This window comes from Micropterus dolomieu, linkage group LG08 (assembly GCF_021292245.1).
Source record: "Micropterus dolomieu isolate WLL.071019.BEF.003 ecotype Adirondacks linkage group LG08, ASM2129224v1, whole genome shotgun sequence".
In the NCBI taxonomy this organism is placed as follows: domain Eukaryota; kingdom Metazoa; phylum Chordata; class Actinopteri; order Centrarchiformes; family Centrarchidae; genus Micropterus; species Micropterus dolomieu.
Genome location: NC_060157.1, coordinates 19,777,086 through 19,788,891, shown reverse-complemented (window position 1 = coordinate 19,788,891; position 11,806 = coordinate 19,777,086). Strand labels below are relative to the sequence as shown.

Here is an 11,806-nt window from a genome sequence, read left to right as displayed (position 1 = left end):
GAAGAGAGAGAGAGAGAGAGAGAGAGAGAGAGAGAGAGAGAGAGAGAGCTGCTGGAGCGTGCTTTAAAGCACATTAATATTAATTGCAGCACTAGCTGGAGTGATAACACAGACAAGATGCCCCTGTGAGGGAGCTGGGCGCAGGCAGCCCCCTTGCTTTTTGTTAGCAGCAGTACTCATCTGTTGGACGGCCATGGTGAGACGGCAGAATGATGAGCATTTCATCTTTCAATCACTTGTTTAATATAAGAGAGGACCTACCCTTCGCCGGCAAGGGGAATTTGTGTTTTGTGAGCAGTTACTGTGTGGCGTGGGCGCGTGTGTGTGCGGGCATGCACTGAGTGATAAAAAACTAGACAAGATGAATTATTATGCTAGTGGCTACATCAACAGCAGTAGAAATGTGCTTCTAATAACACAGAGTGCTTAAGCGATCCTGCTTTTTATCTCCCTGACTACTCCTAGCTTGGCTACCTTTTATGCCCTCCACACTGAACTCAATATTCTGTGAGCAATGAGCTCTGCTAAAGATGTAAATAATCTGCTGTCCTGGGGAGAAAAGCAGCCTTTTCAGTACAGTGGAGTAAAATCACAAATCGAGTTGAAGCCCGCATGCTGAAGCCTATCTCAACCTCTATACTTTTTTCTCGCCCTGTAGGAATATCAGGCAGCCGTAGGCATCAACAGATGACAGCTATATCTCTACAGTCCTCCGTTATTACCCTCTTTTTTCCCGCTCTTTTGTCAATTGCTATTGAGAAACCTGACGCTGCCTTTGCTGCTGCCTCACAGTAGAGGGCTTTTGCTGTACGTTTTGTGCTCCTTTTACGATCTCCCCCAAGACTCATCAATGCCGAATTACCAAGTCAAATCAGGTGGTGCTGCAGAGATTTGGAGAGAATCAGGGCTGCAAGCAGACACACACACACACACACACACACACACACACATTAGAGCATTGATGAAGCCTGGGAGGTTTTTCCACCAGCAGCTCCACAGGATCACGTACAGGGCAAGGAGGTGAACAGAGGAGAAATCACTGCTGGCTAAATGTTCATGATTGGTTTATGGCTCAGAGGGGCAGAAAAGGAGACAATGACGTGGTGATGCATCTCTGACAATCCTTTAAGCGGCCAAACAGATTGTAATCTCCAGGGCCCACTAGTCACACATTATTGTTCCACATTTCACGTGTCACAAACAATTAAACACGCCTGTCGATTCCTGTGTCCCATGAGCTCTCTTACTCACTGTGTGCTTACAAACAGGATGCACACAAATCTTAAATTCTAATATGAACTCCATCATATGGAATATATATACACCCAACACACATACAAAATACATCACACGTGTTTCTCACTTTCATCGTCTTTACCTCTCTGCAGCAGCAAATACAAGGTGGACGCGCCCTGTGTAATGCAAGCAGCTACGTTAGCAAGGTAGCTGCTTACAAAGAAGCGAAAAGAGAAAAGGGAAGGGGGGGACGACGTGTCCTTTTAGCTTCCTATGCCTGTTGTCATCCTCTTCAAAGCAGCAGCTGCACAGGCAAGACAAAACAAACTCTGGGGAAGAGGGAAAGAGGAAAAAGAAATAAAGCAGCATTGTTTTATGTAGAGATTTTCACAAGCCTGTCGTTGATTAGAGGGAAAGAGGGAAAAGCTGAGTGCTAAAAACAGAGGCAAACCGGGAGAAGAAAGGGAGGACTGCTGGTTCTCCAAGAAAGGGTCTCCAAGGGCTGCCAGGGTAGGTGGTGAATCTCTTCCCTGTGACAAAGCTGTCGCACTGAGGAGTGAAACACAAACTCCTGCTGTCAGGAGAATTTTTTGGGCTTTTACTTCATGAACACGAGCGTGATACGAAGCCAGACGCCACCTTCCTCTACTTACTACATTTGTTTTTTGCGGCAGCGACGACGAGTGCCTTGGCTTTGTGCCGAGCATATCGTTCGCTTTGTGCCAGGGATAAAAAGGGAGCGATGGAAGCACTCTCCCCGCGCACTCAATCACAATCATGATAATCTGTGCACAAACAAAACATCCCCAACCTTGATGAGAGATTTGTGCAATAGCGCCACACCATCGTGCCTGCCAATCGTGTTGTTTAAAATCAACCAGAACACTAGAACCCCTTCCAGTTGGAATTATTTAAAATGTGACAAGCACTTAATCAAGCCGTCATCAGTAGCACCCCACTAATGTATAACTGAAGAGGCTAGACTGGGGGGCTAGACTGGAATAAGCTCATCTGTACAGAGAATCAGGCCTCAGCAATGCCATGCCAAATAGCACTTCATTTGAGAAGGCGGTAAAATGGGGAGGAGGAGGATTTGGCCTCCTAGTGCACTGCTATGACAGTGAATCCTACAGTGAGTCGATTTGCTGCTTTGAGTGCCTGGAAACTTGTCTGGCAGAGTGCTCGCAAGGGAGAAAAGATAGATGGGAGAATGGGGGGGACCGAGCCTCACCTCTCGCTCTCTTCTATTTGTCCGTTCATCCCTGGAGGCTTTTGGGCTGCTTGGTACAACAAAGAAGGTGGGAGAGGCGACAAAGAAGGAGCTCTGCGGCCGTCCACAGACAAAGCAAAAAGCAGAAAAGGACAAGTTTACAGGTAAACAGTGAGGAGCAGCTGGATGGGAGCGGAGGCAAGCTCGGGTTTCAAACAATCAATCATCACTCACTCCTCTACAACAGAAGATATGGCTTATAGAACGGCAAATCTTATTTAGTATTAAAACTTTGTAGGCCTATAAATTCTAAGAGCTTTGTTTAACACCAACGTATTACCGAATATCTTGTTCCAAGTCTCAGCGGCATTGCTACACAGACACATGTACAAACAAATATCAAGTGTGCAAAGCAAGATTTAACCTGACTTTCAACTCCACAAATGATCACACAGTGCTGTCTGAATACGGGCGGCTGATGACAGGAGTAATTTGCCACATCGCTGATTTGAAGAGGAGCGCTTGAAGATGACACAGAAAGACAACTTTATTGTCATCTTCAAGGGGGTCTATGAAATCAAGGGGAGAAGATCAATACCGCCTCTCTGTCTCTCTCTCACAGCACTTTACATAACAATAACCATCACAGAGGTCATCAGCTAGCTCACCAAATTCCTGTGCAGGACTCCCAGACACCTCCAGGTAACAAAGCTTCTCTCACTCCATCAGCGCAACACATCCACAACTTCACACACAAGAAAGGAGGAGGAGGAGGAAGAGAAGGAGAAGAGCTGAGGGGGAGAAAATACCTCAGGCAAGCCAGAGCCAGATAGAGAGGGCTGGAAGGAAGGGGGGTGGGGGGGTTGTGTGCGGCTAGCAAAGCGTCTTCATTAGAGAATAGCAGCTAGTTCTGCCACTGAGTAGCCAAGCACTGTAGTAAGAGCTGCTCATCCTCTCAGTTAATTAGGATTTCTGCTGCTTCATTTTGGGGTGAGGGACAAGATGTTGGAGGCTTGATTGCCTTTTATTTCCCAGCCTAACGGCTCAGCTGCCTCTGCCGCTTTATTAACAAGAGATCTTGCAGATTTACAGGTCCGCAGCAAACATCAATTTCAATAATTACAAGAAAACTGTTAGCAGGGACACAATGAAACACACACACTCCTTTTCTCCCTCTCCCCCATCACCACTCCAACGCCCCTCCCCTCCTTCGCAGGATCTAATTTCCATAGATGTGCCCTTTTCATGATTGCATATTGTAAACATGTTAAAAACACACACTGACTTGCCTCAGTCACACTTAGCACTTTACAACCAATCCCTGGCCCGAACGGCAAAGCAAATACTGTGAATGTCACATTTACATTCAATGTGAAAACCTCAGCATTTGTGTTTCTCACAAAACAAAACAGACGAAAGATGATTTCTCCGTGGAGCAATTCATGTGGTCAGAATCAGTATCATGTGTATTAATAGGATAAAACATCTTTAGAACAGCCTTTTAGCTATATCTTTACAAACTGGCATCAGGCCTAGTATTAGCTGTTACCGGTTGACAAAGTGCACGTGCGAGACTGCTGGACTCAGACAATAATTACAAATGGGGAAAGAAATAATAGAAATCATACTTTAAAAGGCAACCAACATCAGATTCAGAACAGAGAACTGCAGATTTCATTTGAATAAAATCAATAATTGTATTGCCTTGCAGTGTATTGCCTTCCTATCTTCTCATCTTGCCCACTAATGTTTCTTTCATGAGCCAGCCCACTGCTGGTGACATTATAGCTACAGCACTTCCACAAGTCCCCAATGGATCAGTGAAAATGGTTGGCGTAAAACACAATTAGTACGGTCCATATGGCTGCTAGTGGAGGAGGAGCAGGAGCGATCCCATGTGGTCCTCACAGAGGCCCCCCTTCTTTTGTTACCTTAAAGATCAAACTGTTGTCATAATAATGGGCCATTTCCATTCTGCTGCTTGGGGTTTTCGGAAAGCAGCACTACTTCAATAGATCCTTACATGGTGGAATGACTCTTGGCAAATAAATTGACCAACCTAGGCTGATAGCCTAATCAATAGCTCCTTCATCATGATTAATGGCTCATATTGGATAATGGGGAAATTTGACGTGATGGGACAGTTACTTCCTCATCGCAGTGCTCAGCCTCATCGATTGGTTATAATCCCCCTTTTTTTGACCAATTGAATGTCCTGATAAGAGCGCAATGTGTCCAACCTATGTAAACTGAGCACAGACAAAATGATTTACGGTGCTTTAGGCGCGTCTCATTCACTGATAGCTCTGTATGCCCTGCCTGACAAGCATTTTCTTGCCTGAGAAACGCAGACACCTTTTACTGAGTAGCGAACAACAACAGCTTGAGGCAACAGATTTATTACAAATTGATCTATTAGATAGCACTGCTGTGCTTCGCTGTTTTCTCTCTTTCTCTCTCACTCTCTCTCTCTCTGACAGCTTTCCCCTGATGGCAGCTAGAGTGTATCAGAGTTGAAGTGCTACAGTGGCAAATCTAAACCCAATCCTCAGAACTCATTTTCTCTGTGCCAGCTGTGGAACTGCGGCATAGAGACAAGTTGCCCATGCTTAAACCTATAGTCGATCCAGCACCTAAACTGAAGGCTCAGCAGGCTCAATAGGCGTGCCAGACCTGCAAGGGCGAGCAAGGACACAGGTTGCCGGAGGCATCTCGTGAACAGGAAAGTGGAGTGCGCCACAGTGTCACCGGGGTCATTTCCTTATGGCTGCATGAACCCTGAGCTGGCCACTAGCCCGCATGCTGTCTCCATTAAAACATCCGTCACAGGTCTGGGCTCTGCAAACAAACTGTGCCTCATGTGCTCAGTCATAATATCAGTGCAATACCCATATTAGTCACAAAGGTCACAGAGCACAACCAGCACATTGTAAAAAGAAGTATGCATGAACTGTCAGCTCTACAGTGTTAAAAATCAATGCCAATAATGCACAGAATAAACACAACATAACAAGCCATTACAGCCCCTTTAATTAATGACAAAAGACGTAGGTTTGTCTGGACAATAGACAGCTGTTATTGACATCTCTCTCAATAAAACAATCAATTAAATCAACAGTATCATTTAGACTTGCAAATCAAGCTGGCTCTGATAATTATAACAAAGTGACCATTTACCTTAATCACCGTGTCAGGAAACACTGCAGAACTTTACACTTACCCAACATTTTGACGGAGAAACAACACTATGGAGCTTAGCCTGAAACAATCTATTATTGTAGTCTATTAACAGCCAAATGAAAACTCAGTTAACACTGCTGTGTTTAACAGGTCCAGTACATCGCTGGAAACCTTAACTGTCACAAGCAGCTACAAATATAACATGTTCCCTTATGCTTAAGGTTCAGCTAACAGAGCAGGGAGGGTTTTGGCACGTTATGTAGCCTATTTAACACCATAAACCAGTGCTGAAAAACACTGCTGTCAGTGGCAACAATAAGCACTGAGAGAAAAGCTGCACAGACTCTATTGTGCTCCTTTCCTTTAATCACCTCCATCTTTCATCTGTGCTACAGGAGAAAGAGAGCGCACAGAGAAAAGGGCTATTGGCTTCCGGATGGAGTAAACGTGTGTGTCGCTGAAAAAGGAGGCCATCATCTAAAGATGTTGAAATATTCTACGGAGAGAGCGTATATGTCTATATAAACATCTCCAGGCAGGCAGCTGCGGGGGGTGTACGCAGTAAAACACTGGTATGCATTGTTTGTGTTTCTGCACCACTAGCGCCATGCCGTGTCATTACATGAGGCAATCTCTTACCTAATCAGCACTGACACACACACAGCAGCAAAGCACTCCTCTTCCTCCTCATCTCTCTCCCCTCTTTCTCTCCCTCTCCTCAGGGGCCAGCCAGCTGATCCTACACCATTTCATTTTCCTTTTTTACTGAGATGGCAAATGGCTGACTGTTATTTCTGAACACTTTCGATCCACGCTTTTCAGCGCTGTAATTGACTAAATGCTAATATTAGCCTATCTTGCCCAAATACTGAAAAAAAAATAGGCTATGATCAGCATGCTGCAGTGCCTTTTAACTAATAATTAGTGAGATGCATGAGAGATCTAACAATGTGTAAGACTCCCAGATATTGGAGAGCAAAAAAACTAAACAAAAACAAATAAAATCAGCTGTGCAGTCACTTTCATCACAACTACTTTATGTACTTGTTGTCCTACATTTGCTCTTGCTTCACAACTTTTACAAATGTTAGCCAAGCCAGTTTCCACACATTCCATTTTACAACCCCTCCTGTACATAAATCACATAATACACTGAAATGTGGTGAGTTGCATTACTTGCAGTGTCATAGCCTCAAAGCCACATACAAAATTGTAAATGGCAAATATGGAGAGACCTTTTTTTTTGCTGTACCTACGCCCTGCCAAGAGGCTGGCAACGACGCAAAACACAATGATTAGTTAAGATGTAAATCCACACCAAGTCAGCCCAATAAGACAGAGACAGCATTTGCAGGATGAAGTGAGGCCGACTTCACCGTGGCTGAGCTCACAGAAAAAAAAACAGATTTGATCACATCGAGTACATCAAATACCACCAACAGTATGTAGCAAGACAGCTCACAATTGTTAACACGGATAGCGTTTGCCGATGCTATCTCCTTGGCACAATTGTGGAGCTGCAGAGCTAGGCCTGAATCAAACAAAGATGAGATACGATGCAGCAGGCTTGGATCTCCTCTTATGAGAGGTGAAGGGAAGCTGTCAAAGAACACAAAACACATCCAGCATCTTGCCTCCTCTGACTAGCTGGGATAAGCCAGGAGAAGGAGTAGGAGGAGGAGGGGGTAGCTGGGGGGGGTGGTGTTTGCCTCATTTCTGCCAGTGTGCCCTGTGCGTGTCAGTCCAATATCTTAAAACAGCACATGCAAGGCTTTGCTACAGCCAATTACCCAGCTCTTGGCACAGGAACTGAAAAACATCTTCGGAGAACAATAAAGAGAGCTTGGCTTGTTGTGCGTGCTGTCAGTAAGTGCTGACAGATTGTTATTTTTAATGAATATACAGCACTTGAATGGCCCATCAAGAGGTCTTTGAGTGAACATTGCTCCTTTGTTCAGAGCATTAATTTCCTATGTAACAGCCAGATATCTTGCAATGAATTTGCTATCAAGCACTGTAAAGGAAAAAGCTAAATCAGTTAATCCACTTGCTTCCCTATTGTCCACTGCATCCTCACTGCAGCAACTATGCAAAGTCATTAAACAAAACTCTCTTAATTACAAACCTGAGGTCTAAAGATGCTTGATTACCTAAGCCTAACCATTGATTTCCTGTGTTGGTTCTGTCAAGCAGACATATCACTGCTGACCTACCTCTCCTGGCTACATAATTTCATACTGTATCCCTCAGAAAAACAGCCTTGAACAAAACAATAAATCAGCCTAATCACTTTTATTTGAAACGCAATAGCCTTGCTGAAAGTAAAATGCCTCTTTTAAAATACAAGCTAGCCACAGCAATGACAGGTTATAGTACCGTCTCGTACTGCAACCCGATGCCACAATGTCTCAGTATACTGCATGGAGTAGCTCTGAGACTAGACACGGAGCATTGTAACAGGGAATCGTCTTTCATGACAATTCATGGTGAAGGAAAGATGCAGTGACGGCATCTAGGTGAAAAACAGCAAGGCGCCATTCGAGCGCAGCATGTAAACATTGAATTCCCGAGCATATTGACAAATCATCCAACAAAGAGGTGTCAGAGCGCAGTGAAACAGGATTTTCCTCGTCTGGCCTTCCATTTGCCACATATTACTCACAGGGAGCTGCCATTACTAGGAAAATAGCAGGGTTATTACACTTCTCTTATCATTACTCTGCTGCTACTACAGCAACCCAGCTAGATTAACATTCGATAGACGGGGTGTGTCATTGGATATGTGACTCGAAGTAATTTTACCCACTGCTGCTCCTGGGATCCCATTCATATTGAAACACTATAAAACACCCTGACCTCCTCTGACCCCTGGACTAACCAGATAATGTAGATTTTAAAAAAGGCTTTGCACATGTATACACCAAAAAAAGGCAAATAACATCCCTGTGAATAACATGAAAAGAAAACCAAAAAAAAAATCCTATCCTTTTGGCTGAACTTTAAGAACTCACTAAACATTAAGGTGCTTTTCTGTCAGAACTGTGCTTAAGTAGTAATCAACATATAGCCTGTAATGGCATACCTCTGTAAGCTTACCTCGCATGTTTACAGTCTAAGCAGTAGTTAAAGAAAGTCTAAATCACAAACGCTGAGCTACTGGCAGCAGGAAAAGCCACAAAAACATCAGATGTGCCATATGTATGGAGCTAAAAAAGGTTTATCAAGGTGTTGCTTTCATCACACCTGCAATGACTTGATCCAGCCAATTGAAAACATTTTGAAGAGGTGTATAAAGACATACTACCTGTTGTTCGTGTTTTTATTTGAATAATTGACTCACTGTGTGTAAAAATATTGCAGCAATATTCCTCACAACATTTCATATGACCATGTGGGTGTATGGGTGTTTTCTTACCTAACCCTCTGTTAGTAAACCATAGCGTGCAACAGACATTACAGACATACGTGTATATGAACTTTGTTTTTCAGTTCAGTGACCTCTCTTTAGAGAGTCGTGTCATTATCAGGAGGCCTGGACATGAGGCAATGGCTGAGTAGGTAGAGTAGTGGTGTGAGTGACTACAAAGTACCAAAATCTGTCCATGTTATGTTGTTTACAGTCATTAACCATAATGTGGTGTTGCTATGTTTCACAATGCAATGCTCTCAGGATATCATATAATGTATTCAAGATTCTCTTATACCTAGCCTAATATTGTGGTACAAATAAGGAAATTCAGGCTTTGTTGTGAACATTTAAAATCGCATTCCTTCAGTGGACTGAAAACAGCAAAAACAAATGTTTCTCACTCCTTTGATCATAGTGTATATTCATCAGTTATGGTCAAGTCTACAATTGTGCAGAGCTATGTGGCCTGTAAGGAACAAGAAAGTGAATAAGTCAGGAGTGAGCCATTAGCACTCAATAAAAATAAATCACTAGCTTTTAATGGTCATGTATTCTAATTTAAAAAGTATATCTCATGCATGATTTCTATTTTCTGCCAGCTAATGTCAGTGAATGTTATTTTGTTTACTATTTTCAAACTTACTATTCACGATAACAGAAATTCACTAATGCACGACACTAATAAAAGAATAAATACAGCAAATATCACTATCCTTGTGCCTTATGTGGTCACTACTACACAGACGTTTTGAACTGCTCAGCCTGCCAGAGGTGAAAAGAATGCCAATTCTACTCATTCTGTTTGTTGACAAATTTCTCCAATGAAGATTTTACTAGCCTTGCAGCCTGGTTTTCAAAAGTCAACACGAGTGTGCCGTTTTCCAGTATTATCTTTGTTTACAACCAGCCCAGACCAAACTCGCAAATAACCCCACACTGAAAGATAGATAACAATAATTGTGCAAAAGTCAAGCGGACAAAGAAAGCAAGTTAGCTTCTCCGGCTAGCTTTTCCATGAGCTAATGACAATAGCCGAATGGGCTCAGGCTACTTCCTGGAACAGAGATGCTACACTGGGTAATTCTAAATGGGAAAACGCTTGCTATGAGATACAGCAAGGTTACGTGCACGTTAAAACCACAAATCGTTTAATAAAATCAAGTCACGGTGTGTGTGTTGCATGTGCTCTGTGCTAACCGGTGTCAACGAGCTGTTTGTATCCAGACATTACACTGCTCCTTGCTGGCATTGCCAATCAGTGCTAGTCACTGGCGCTAGCCGCTAACGTTAGTCCATGGTAACCAGCAACAGTGAGGGGCAAACAATTCGATCAGCTAACTAGCTAGCTGATGCTAATAGGCAAATTAGCCAAATAGCTAGCAAACAAGGGTGTACGTTAACAGCCCAACGTTTACAAACTACTCCTTCATATTTGTCATTTCTTCCTCGTTTGCTGATGAACGTCAAAGGCAAATATGATGGCTGGTTGAAGCTCACATCACTTACCTTAAAGAGCTTGATCTACAACATCTGTGATTTGTTTGATGAGAGACTGCAACAACAAACAATAGCAGCAGCACCAGCGGCGGCGGCAGCAGCACCAGCAGCAGGGGCAATTAGCCAACGTTAGTTAGCCAAGTGTCGCCACTACAGAGAGTAGCACAACAGCTGCAGTGCCACCTGTATATCTTCTCTTATGTTACGTTAGCTATAACGGACCGGAGCACGTTTGATATAATGCTGTCATAAATGATGGACTTGAGAATAAAGAGGGAGTAATCGTTGCCGGAATGCTCAGACTAGTGTGTGTGAGGGGCACTCAGCATGACAGCATCCTTCTTCATCTTGGGGTGAGAACAGTTGGGGGGTTCTCAAAGTTCAACCGGTAAAATATCGTCACCCACTGGCCAAAACTGGGAACATCCACGGAGGGAGAGGGGTGTTGGTGGTGCGAGAGTCCTCCTCTGGGTGTCTATTCTGTAATAACACTTGGTCTATCTTCATCCTTATAAACATGTGATACTGCCAGACTATATTTGGACTGCCAGTGAGCCCAGAATAGAATAGAATAGAATTCCTCTTGGGAGATTTGAGTGGTACTGCACGACTGAATATACAGTAAATGCTTATTTATTTATATTATAAGGCATACTGTAAACAAATAACAATATTAGAACTGAGAATTGAGAACAATATGACTACATCTAAAAATATTTTTTATGATAGAATAAAAAATGTAACACCTTGCACAGCAGGACACAGCAGAATAAAACCGAAAATAAGTGGATACTTTAAAAGAATAACCCACTTAAAGAAAACAATAGAATAGCATTGGAATAGAAGGGAATATACAGTCTATCTGGGAATATATGAGTAAATTGCAGCATTGCATTTACAATAAATAAGAGATAAACATATAAATTATATATATTTCATCACATAACAGAATAGAAATGTACTTTTCTTGAAGAAAGCAGCAGCAGCAACCTACTTTCATGACAGGTGGTCATTCAAATAAAGGTTTTATAGCAGCACAAACAGTAATCCTCTTCACTGGCATTTGGGTGCTGGTTTCTTGACAGCGCATGTGCAATATGAATTCAGGGTATCAAAGGTTGTGAGGTTTCACCTTTTTTCAGCTCTGTTGATTATGTTTGTTTGTTTGTTTGTTTGTTTAAAACTGTTCATGTTTTACTAATTATTGCACATATAGCGTCGTGGCTCTTAAATCTGTAACCCCTCTAATAGAAGTCGACCTACTGACAGGCTCA

At 42.9% G+C, this 11,806-nt stretch overlaps 1 protein-coding gene across 2 annotated transcripts in view; it reads right to left on the bottom strand.

Moving 5' to 3' along the window:
• Nucleotides 1–10,909, bottom strand: part of rerea (arginine-glutamic acid dipeptide (RE) repeats a) — a 125,426-nt gene extending 114,517 nt beyond the window's left edge. For both annotated transcript variants that reach the window (XM_046055687.1, XM_046055688.1), the window contains exon 1: nucleotides 10,542–10,909. The gene's annotated coding sequence lies outside the window, so the exon portion shown is untranslated. The remainder of the gene's footprint in view (nucleotides 1–10,541) is intronic.
• Nucleotides 10,910–11,806: the final 897 nt, after the last annotated feature.